At 40.8% G+C, this 11,439-nt stretch overlaps 1 long non-coding RNA gene across 1 annotated transcript; it reads left to right on the top strand.

Annotated features, from left to right (window-relative positions):
* Positions 1–1,532: 1,532 nt before the first annotated feature.
* On the top strand, positions 1,533–2,747 carry LOC118786590. The gene is made up of 3 exons (XR_005005351.1): positions 1,533–1,599; positions 2,306–2,388; positions 2,672–2,747. It is a non-coding gene; the product is annotated as an uncharacterized LOC118786590 (long non-coding RNA).
* Positions 2,748–11,439: the final 8,692 nt, after the last annotated feature.

Genomic DNA, 11,439 nt, shown 5'->3' with positions numbered 1-11,439 from the left:
GAAGCTGGAAAGGGAGAGTGGGAGGTGTTCACCACACATCAGCTGAATCGCTCCTAAAATGACCATGCAAGCTATGACACACAGCGTTTATTTTTTGTCATTTGCCCCAAGCTTTCAGCCAACTTCATCAAAGCAACTTGCAGGTACAGTCAATAGATCCAGTCATTGTCAATAGACACATCTGGTATCAAATCCAGGACATAGGGCTGAACTTGAAATGGACTTTATGAAGTTGCATGAATTCACACTAATGTGAGCATCTAACCTGAGGTCTGGTAACACATACTAAAAAGTGAATAGCTATCAACTACCTTACATGGAGATGTAACAAATCTGCTACACTCACTGAGCACTTTATTAGGGACATTATACTACTGGGTAGGGCCTTCCTTTGCTCTCAAAACAGCCTCAATTTTTCGTGGCATGGATTCCACAAGATGTTGGAAACATTCCTTTGAGATTTTGGTCTATGTTGACATGATTGCATCACACAATTTCTGCAGATTTGTCAGCTGCACATTCATGCTGCAAATCTCCCATTCTACCACATCCCAAAGGTGTTCTATTGTATTCAGATCCAGTGACTGGGAAGGCCACAGAAGAAGATTTAACTCACTGTCATGTTCATGAAACCAGTTTGAGATGACTTTTGCTTTGTGACATGGTGCATTATCATGCTGGAAGTAGCCATTTGATGAGTAAATTGTGGCCATGAAGGGATGCACATGGTCCGCAGAAATATTCAAATAGACTGGGGCATTCAAGTGATGATTGAGAGAGAGATTGGTATTAACGGACCCAATGTCTGCCAAGAAAACATCCCCACACCATTACACCACCCTTACCAGCCTTGACTGTTGACACAAGGCAGGTTGGGCCCATGGATTCATGCTGCTGGTGCCAGATTCTGACACTACCATCTGTGTGCCTCAGCAGAAATTGGGTTATTCACTTACCACTCTGACAAGCCAGCTAGGTAATATTCTATAGTTTACTGGGATGAGCAACCAGCCCTGAAAACCTGAACAGTTCAACGGCCATGACAACCTCAGGTGAGCTGATTTCAGTCCTCCAATATGCTCACATGCAGTGTATTGGCTTTTCTGTTGGATGCTGTTTTTCACATTGTACATCACACAGTGCAGAACTGTGAAGTGGGCACTCATTGGAGAATAGGCACAACTCCACATATATCACATGAGGAATAACGTCAATTTGGTCTACTGCTGTGGGATCCCAGTCAATTTCGGGAAATGACAAGGCTGGTTTTGAACCTGGGGCATAGGGCTCAGCGTACACACAGTGAGCGCTTCGCTAAGCAAGCCATTTGGGACCTATACTAGCACATCAATTTAATGGTTTATCATGGAGGCAGTGCAGCAGATGAGAGCAAGAGGACAATCACACATGTGCATGGTTCCTCTGCAGTGGTTGAGGTTGTAGGGGGGCGTGGAGAGTGTGAGACAGGTTAGGTCTATAAATAGTGACACCAAGCACACCATACTTATTGTAAGACTTCTTTATTCCTTTAGCGAAGCTCCATTTCTCTTGTGGCAATGTCTCCTGTTGTGGCCGTTTTCTTTCTGCTGATGTGCTCAGGTAAGTCTGGCGTATCTTCTGTTACAATAACAGCTTTTCCAAAGTCACTGAGACCCTTGAAGTCTGTGATATTGTTAATATAAAACACTTATAGCATGCATAACTCAGAATGCTCTGTTGTTGCCAGCTGTAGAACATATCAGATCCATTTGTTGATTATTTAGCCACATCTGCTGTTAAATAGTTCTTAGTCATTTGTATCTGCATTGGAGGAGTTTCCCCATGTTTGGCTCTGGGCACACACACTCTGTACAGCCACTACATAATGAATGCTTTGGGAGAGTACTTGCCACATACGTACTTAATAATCTGACTGACACCCTACGTCATTGCTTCAATTCTTGCCACAGAAACTTAGACAAAGATAAGGTTTTGACTGTGTAAATCAAAATGAGTTCACTTGGTTACCATAGAAATTGTTCCATGTATAAGACACTCTGGATTATGACTGGCAGCTGTAAATAAGTGTTGTAGCAATTGGAAGGTCAACATCATAGATGTCGTGCTGGTCCTGGATAAGTTAAATCTATTTGTGTGATTACCCTAAGACTTACCTTTGCTGATAGCATTATGCAAACATTTTCACTATTTTGACACAAAACTAGATTCGCTTTTTTAGCGTGCATGTTAACTGTTTTCTGGCATATTTTGTGCTGCTGAGCTGCACAGTGACACAGAACAATAAATGAGTTTTGTTGGTTAGCAGCATTGCCTCTGGAAGCTCAATCCCATGACTCGCAGCCCTGGGATCACTCGAAGGAGGGTGTTCTAGAAGGGATGGAGGTAGAGGTAAGGTGCAGCCACAGAGCTGCTCAATCCATAAATGGCCATCGCATGCAGTCATTTTAGTAATGAGCACAAAAATATTATGGGTCAGTGAGTGATGAATGGTAATTGATCTCACAATCTCTCTTCTCAAATAATACTTATGCAATATGAATTAATATGTATTAAATGTAATTTTGCTAACTTTAGTCAGTGTTATTATTTACACAGAACTGAGTCTCCCCTCCCTGTCTCTCTTTGTCATACCTTCTCTCCCCCTCTCTCCTTCTCACTTTCTCTGTTGTAGGGTACAGGAGAAATCCCCGGTACCTGTTTTGTATGTAAGCGCATCATGGAGTCTGTGCAAGAGAGACTGTCTGACAATGCCTCTAAGGTAACAGCACCCCCTACTCTTTGCTTCCTGGTGCACTGTGGGACTTGTACTGGGAAAAACAGTGCCAGTGAGCATGCGTGCGTATCGGAGGAATTCATGCACCTCACCACTACAAGGATTCAGTGGTTGCTATTGTGGAGGTTAAATGCATAATTTATTGTTGAAGTTGGATGAAAAGGGGGTACAAGTGAATATATTTGATATATTTAATATATTCAATAATATACATACACACACACGCTCAAATGGATTGTTTATGAAAGTGACAGTGATTGGCACAACAGCTCCGGTAATAAAGGAACTGAGCCTTTCAGCCAAAGGTTGCAGGTTTGAATGCAAAATTGGGCATTTCAGTTCATCCTATGAGCAATACGCCTAACCTAAATAGCTGCAAAGAAATATTCAGCTGTGTGAATGGATAATGTGCATGGAGGAAATGCTATGTATGCTGATGAACAAACAATGAAAATAAATGATAATAATATGCCACACTGTGACAGTATACATTATTGCATGGTCACGGTCACTGAGCTGAAGCGTAATAACAAGCGTCATCCTTAAAGGATAATGAAGTGAAATTTGTTTTTGTCTCTATTTCAGGAAGAAATCACTCAAAAGCTTCACAGTGTGTGCCAAAAACTGGGTGTCATAAAAAACGCCTGCAAGAAAATGGTCAATAAGTACCTCAACAAGCTGGTGGCTGAGCTTGCCTCTCATGATGCTGCTAGAAAGGCCTGTGTCAAACTGAAGCTCTGCAAGTAAGCACTGATTTCTCATCCCTTTCTGCACTGAGTTACCTTTTGGAAGACATAAACAGCATGTACTTATTGTACAGTGCCAACAGATATTAATTTACACTTGTTGCTGTGGAAGTGTGGAAACAGCGGATGAATATTGATGCATGGGCATCACCACAGGGCCACCTCAGATGTGAACGTTCACACACTGTATAACAAGGTACAGCCCCTGCTTTCTAAAAACGCTTCTGAGCGTCTTTCAGTGAGAGAATATGGGGCTTCCCCTGCAGTGGATGGTAGGGCTCCCTTATCGGACAGCAAAGCCAGTCACGTAGTATAAAATATTCCAAAACCTCAAAGACTTATACAAGGATGATGCTTTAAAAAAACAGCCAGGGCTCCTTGCAACTCCCGGCAACTCTCCAAGCGCCTATGTTTGACTAGTTTTCATCAGTGTGAGATGCGCTGCTCCTCCAGTCAGCGCTGGCTCTTCTGTAGGTCTGTCGTGTGAAAAACAAACTGATAGGTACAGCTGTTGGCACCACTGGGGACTGAATCACAAGCATGCATGTGCCTTCCTTCAGTACTTCCTGTGTGGGTCCTTGAGACAAAACGATCAGTCACACCTCCTGCTCAATGCATTCATGTGCTTATCACCAAGAGAGCAGAGAGCCTGCCCACAATACAAAGAAAATGAAGAAGTTGCATTAGCAACCTTTTCTTTTTAACAACTGCATCTGTGCGTAGTTTTAAACCCCCCAAAAACATGTAGGTTTTTGAAAAGGCCTTTATGTTTCAGGGTTTTACTATGTCATATGTTGATATATGCATCTTAAGCATCCTTTACCAACTGCTTAATGTTATATACTATGCAAATATAACATGTATGCATGTCAGAAATTTCTTTCTTTCTTCCTAGACCAAAGGAGATCTGGGAAGAAGCATGAAAGGATCTGTTTTTGAAGGCTTAATCTGCTGATACATTCAACGAATCAAAAAAAAAAATTCCTATAACTCAATAAAGCTTTAGCAAAATTAACTATGTATGCATCATTCTTTACCCTATAACTTTGTGTAGCCTTGTGGGTAAATAAACACGCAGAAAAAAGGTTGCCAGATCCACACCAAAGGTTCCACTGATACACTGCCAGCCTTCTGTCACCACACTGCAGTGCCCTTGTGGAAACATTGTAAGAGCATTACATTATTAAAGCCAATTTGTTCTGCCATTCTGGGATCTCAGTACTGTTGGCTGATGACACTCCTGTGAGCTGAAAAAAAAACCTGAGCCATAGTATTCTACCTGCACTTGAAACAAGGAACTTGCTGATTAACCGAATAAGTTGTTAAAGAGCATTGTTTTGTATTCCAGCCACTCGTGTTTAAAGCACCACTATTCTTTGCATGATTGTTTGGCCTTACTTTGATAAGAATTGGTGGTGTGGAACTGGAGCATTCATAGCAACTATCACCCCACTACACAGGCACACACTAGCGCAGACACATTGAGTGGAGGTTTAATTTTTTTTTTTTTTTTTTTTTTTACAACAGACAAGTTAGTTTTCTGGCAGGAGAAAAGGTGTTTGTGCATTTGCAGGAAGCACAATGTAGTCATGAAATGACTATGGTGTATATATGGTATGTTAATTCAAACCCATAATGTGAATTTACCCTAGCACATTTTATTTTATTAGGACACTGTTTGTTAGAGCAGTATAAAAGCAATGACATTCCACTGTCCACACATCACTCAGGCAGGAACATAATAATCAGTGAAGATGATCTGCCTGTTCCTCTGCTCTCTGTTGGCTTCCTCTGGTAAGGCATATCTCTCCACTCTGTATGTACAAAATTTACAGAAGTAAGAAGAAAGCAATCTATTAAAAGCATAGCAATGCTATTTTGGACTGAACAGTGCATCTAGCAGTTTTCTTCTACCAGATCCTGTGTTTTGGAAAGCATCGGCTTACTGTGTAGACATATTTATTAGAGTTATAAGATATTATATTGAAAAGAATATATAATGAAACAGACGTGTCTGATTCCTGAAAATATTCCTGCAAACCTTTGTATTTTTACTGTATGTTGAAATCAGTAAGAACAGAGAGAAGGGAATGTCTCTCAACAGAGGCTGGATTATTAGCTAAGGGTGGAGAGGAGAGCTGTCTCCTCTTTTCTCAGAGGGGACCTATTTTATTGACTTACCAGAGCACATTGTAATGGGAGTATTATTGATGTTGCTGAGAAAAGTGATGCACAGTTGGAGATCCTGTCTGATTTCCATGCGATCTAACGGTCGCAAAATTGGAACACATTTCAAAGGGCAATCTATTATTTTGGCAAGCTTCACTTTCAGGCACTTTGATGCATAAATATTTGTGTCTATGGGTGGTGTGAATCGCAATGGGCCAACACATTCGTAGGGGGACCTTTTGGCCAAAAATCTAGCAAGGGGACAAGATTTGGCCTCAGATGTTGATATGCAGTTTCTATGAGTATAGTTATAGAGGGAGCTTAGTAGTGGGCTCGTAAGATGAAAGGGAAATTAAGGCACATAGACAGGGTGAGGTTTTAGGGTTAGGTTTAGGCTTAAGGCTAAAGATAGGGTTTGTGTTACCATAAGCGCTACAGTTTGTGTTTGGGTTACAGTTAGTCTTTGTGCCAGCTGTAGAGTTTGAAAAATACAACAACAATAACAAAAGGCCAAATTTTTCTTGAATAAACCAGAGGTGCAAATGTAATATTTTAATTTGGTCATTCTTACTTTATTTGCTCAACAGTGGCCTTCATCCAAAGCTATACACATGGGCCTAAAGCTTATCTGTTGCTACAGTTGGATATTTCGTGAAGCAATACAGGTTAAGCACCTCGTTTAAAGATACCCCCCCTGAGCTTTAGCCTGCAACCACATGGCAGTAAGTTCAATTCAAAAACCTACAAGCAAGTCCAAGTTCCATGTTTTTTTTTAAAGCTGACCAATTTCTTTTTATCGATTCCTCGATAGTATATCGATAGTATAGTATAGATTATCTATAAAAAATGTCTCTCTCCACAGTTTTTTCATTCTCGTGGGAGTACAAGACATCTGACTTCAAGGAGCTGGACAACAAGGTGAGAGCACAGTCCTTAGGAAAACACCTACATGCAGTATTGGAGATATTACACACATTTACATTTACATTTATTTATTTAGCAGACGCTTTTATCCAAAGCGACTTACAAAAGTGCATACAGCAAATATAGCGACAGTACAGGGACAGGATGTGTACAGTTCCACAATGAGACAGTTCTCAGCTGAGGGCAAGGTCTGTTTGAGGACACAGTACTATCAGATTTGTATAACTACACAAAGGCCCCTTCCAGTTCAGCGGAGCAATCTGCACCCTCAGCCTGAGCGAAGTGTGAGGATGGGATTGTGGCTGACTTGTGACTTGTGACATTGAAACTATTTATACCAGGGTGTGCTTGGTGTAAGCAACCAGTGTTTTTTTTACCACTGCCAGCTGTATGATACAGCCCTCAGGCAATAGGGGTAGTGCTCTGTACTAGCCATCCCTCTGAAGTTAGAAACCCGACGTTCATGAACGCCTTTTGGTATTTGATGTAATATATTATATGATCTATTTTGTATTTCACAAAGAAGGTAGAAAGTAGACAAACCAGGAAGCCCAAAAAGGCCCAAGTCACCTTTTGTCAGTGGCTTAGCTGTGATATTTTTTGCAATTAATTTAACAACAGCAACATTGATTGGTAAATATACTCAGCTAACTTTAGTCATTTTTATTTACACAAAGCTCAGGCTCCCCTTGTTACTCTTTCTCTCTCCCTCTCTCTCTCAAAAGCTGCCAGAGGATGAGATTGGGGAACAGCTCCCTGGTAAATGCTGGATGTGTAAGTGGGTTATGAGGAAGGTGAAGAAAGTCATCTCCAACTCCGCTTCTCAGGTGACAGCTCCAGCTTTGTATCTCTTTGTATCTCCTGCGATTCTGTCCTGTTCTTCCAGCCCCACTCAGGGACTGCCCCATGCTTGTGTGTCTGAGTTTAGTTTGGGGTCAATGGAACAGGACCCATCCAAAACATGTCCAGTTGGCTGGGATGGTTTACTCTTTATATTGACAATTTTGTAGAAGAACCTACATATATATTTTACCAGGAGGATCCTCATGGTTTACAGCATAGTTTATAGCTCTGATAGAATATTTTCTTCAATAAACAGAATCTTTATCCTTATAAAAGGCTCCAAAGATTAAAAAGTCTTCCGTACATAAAAATGTACCCATGTGTAACCTCTTGGAAAATGTAATTGTAGGCAGTAATTAACCCAAAACTCATACTGCGAGAAAAAAAAAAGACTAATAAATGCTACAAGTAAAGTTGCAGACTTTGGCAGGGTCACTGGCTTTTAAAGACAAGCTACAGTAAATGTCCAATGGTGTCTCTTTATGGTGCTTTTTGTTTTACAGTATTAACAGACAAACAAGTATAGCAAAATTAAGACAGCAAATAAGGAATGACAGCACAAAACTTCCAAAAGTATGTGAAAAAAGAATTCAGAATAAAAAGGCCTCCACAATGTTCAAAATGCAGTGTGCTATTCTTCTCATTTGAGTTTCTAGTGGTTTGCTGTGAATTTCCCTCCTTCAGGATGAAATAAAAAAAAAGCTGGCAGCTGTCTGTGACCAAGTAGGCTTCCTAAAGACTGCGTGCCATGAATTTGTCAATCAACGGAATGATGTTTTGATCGAGGAACTTTCAACGGCAGACAATGTGCAAACAATCTGTGCCAATGTAAAAGCCTGCAAGTAAGTGTCTGCACTGAATTTTGAATGAATTGCAATTGGGTTTTACTTGAAAATATTACACTTTCCAAATAATAGCATCCATGTGATCACCTGTGGAAAGTCCCAGGCACATAAATAAGTGTCCATGAGCTGGCACACAAGTTCACGTGTGCGTGGAAAAGCTGACTGATCACAAAGACTTACCATAGCTCTGACACTGTTCAGAATGCGTTGACACTGGGCTTTTTGTTCATACTGAACATTCATGTGTTCCACGTCTCCACGTGTTAATCATTTCCTCTCTTGCGTGTGCATATAATATATATATATTTTTTTTTACATTCCAGGAAAAAGCTTAACATCAAGGTGCCAATGTGAGCAAAGACAAAGATTTACAACCACTGTATTGCAACTACCTTTATTACTGTCCTCTTTGTATCCCTATTATGGCTGAAAAAAAAAATGCATAACTTCTATTCTTTACTATGAAATAAAGCATGTTGAAAACAGGTCTATGTGGATGTTCTTTGCAAAACTTTCATAAGGAGGTTTACCATCCCTGTAAATTTGAGAGCGCATCAGAGTGGCATTTATGCACGTCAGAGCATCTGAGAGTACCAACCAAGTACTGTCAGAGTCCTTCACAACGGCCATCAGCATGAAAATATAACTTCATCAGGGAAATGTTCAAAAAGCAACTTTATCATTTAGACACTCTAACAACACTGGAATAAATAAATCAATCATTGAAACCTTTTCAATATTCACACTAAATATTTCATATTCATCACAAATGTACATCAGATTAATATAAACCATATTTATAATCTTGAGAGTCATAAAAAAGGGGCACTCAATAAGCTGTTTTGTTTCAGAATACCAACATTTTCTGAGTTATTTTGTCCAAACTACAATATACTCTTTCAGATAATTAGTAAATTCTACTGTTATGAGAATGATCAAATTCACAGTTTACAGAGTGATAGGAAAAAAATGGTTGAAACAGGGCCATTTGAGCAGATGGTAGCTGGCGCAGTAGGTGCAAAACCACTGCTGTTTTTAATAGCCTCTGGGTGCTAGAGCCTGATCATTTCTACACACAGAAATAATTTAACAGAACCCCAGAAAGCTATAAAAGGACAAGACTTGACATCTAACACACAGATCCATCGGCAGAGGCACAATAATCTGCGACAATGACCCGCATCTTGATCTGCGCTCTTCTGGCTTATACAAGTAAGTTGTCTTTATGGCGATATCAGATTCATGCATGCAAATATCACCATTACTCAACACAACAACATCAACAACACACAAAATCTGTAAGATGAAGACAGAATCCCTTTCTAAGAGGGCTGCTTCTTTTTCTTCTTCGGTTTCACAAATTGATGGGAACACTATCCTGACACTTTCCCACCAGCTGTGGTGTACTGCTGGGAGCACCACCAGATGTTCATTGAGGACAAGGACAATGAAGGGGTGAGTCTATATCTCAGGAGACAACAAAAAGAGGTCTTTCAGGTTTTAGGGCCACAGTGACCACTATCCATCACTGGGTTGTTGGCCTTGCTCTTGTCAAACATGGGGGGGTAAGGACATTACATGATTGATTTGTTTGACAGACACTCTAATCCAGGTTGATTCAGCCTGCACAGTATACTGATAAAATCAGATCCATTACCTTGATTAGAATTCTAATAGCAGATGCACCACCCAAGACCTGTAACCTTCTGGTAACAAGTCTAATTTTCCTCACTGTAACTTCTTACTGCTGCCCCATTTGACCACCGAACTCTGCAGTGATCCAGGGCCAAGTTTGGAATGGGGCATGATTGAAGGTATTCGTCCTTTAGCACGGATGTAGGTACTGCAATGAACTCTCCTGACCTCTCCCTCTCCCCCCTTCTCTTTCTGTGAAAAACAGATGGACAACGAGCTTGAGGTTCAGTTTCGGGCTGAGGCCGGGGCACAGCTCCCAGGGGTTTGCTGGGCATGTAAGTGGATTGTAAGGAAGATGAAGAAATCTTTTGCCATCACCAATGGAACGACCCCGGTAATTGTCCGAGCACTTCATTCCAGTGTGGATTAAGCTGCCAATTCAAATGGAAGACAAATATCCCAACTTTAAATACAAATGTGTTATTTGAACTTGTGGTTTAATCGGACCGCACCAAGTGTTGAGACAGCAAAAAAAAAAAATACAGTGTCTTCTCTTAGCTGATACTTGTTACATTACTTTCTTCTTTTTCTTCTTTCAGGAGGAAGTTAAAAAAAAGCTGTTTGGAATGTGCAACAGGATTGGGTTTCTCAAATCCTTGTGTAGGAGATTCCTTGCAAAGGTCGCTGACAAATTGGCTGTGGAGCTTTCCACAACTGACAACGTCGCGACCATCTGCGCTAACATCCATGCCTGCAAGTAAGCACTCCCATTATCTGCAATAACATGTCAGTTGCAGCAGTCCTAACTGCAGCCTGTCCAGCTCTGTTACTATTCATTGCAATATCTACTTCGTAGACGCTCATAAGCAGAGCAGCTTCCAAAGCTAACCTGTTCTTTGTAACATACAACTGAACATTTACTGAAGCAATCTGAGGGAAGTACCTTTCTCAAGGGTACAACAGCAGTGCCACACATGTAAAATTGAACTTTTGTCATTTTGGTTAAAAGCACTGGTATCTTCTCACCATGCAACAGTGCTGTCTGTCGTCTGATTGGCTTATTCCCACCTGGGCTTATATAAGCCTTGAGTTACCACATACAAATGCCCCCTAGCAACTTGCCATCTGGTCAGTGAGGGATGTATCACTCCTCTAATCAGCAGTAGCTGAAATGTAGTTCATTGTGTGGTTTTCAGTGTGAAAAGTAGCCTGACAGGCATGGGAATTGGTATCATGGGGTAGTGAATCAGATGAACCCATGTGCTTTGCTTCGGTGCTTCCTGTGTGACAGTTGAACAAAGCGTGGCCAGCTGCTGATTCCAAAGTTAGGGCGAAAAAAGAGGGAAAAAATGTAACCGACAGATCTAAGAGGCCTTAATGGCGGTACACTTCCCCAGCAAATTCAGCCGGCAGTCAGTAACTAATAATACTTCACCAGGATGTTTACTGAAGCAGTTTGAAGCATCTTGCTCAAGAATGCAACAGCGTTCCTTATAATTATTAT

This window comes from Megalops cyprinoides, chromosome 12 (assembly GCF_013368585.1).
Source record: "Megalops cyprinoides isolate fMegCyp1 chromosome 12, fMegCyp1.pri, whole genome shotgun sequence".
In the NCBI taxonomy this organism is placed as follows: Eukaryota; Metazoa; Chordata; class Actinopteri; order Elopiformes; family Megalopidae; genus Megalops; species Megalops cyprinoides.
Note: the sequence above shows the minus strand (reverse complement) of the source record. Positions and strands in the feature narration are given on the sequence as shown.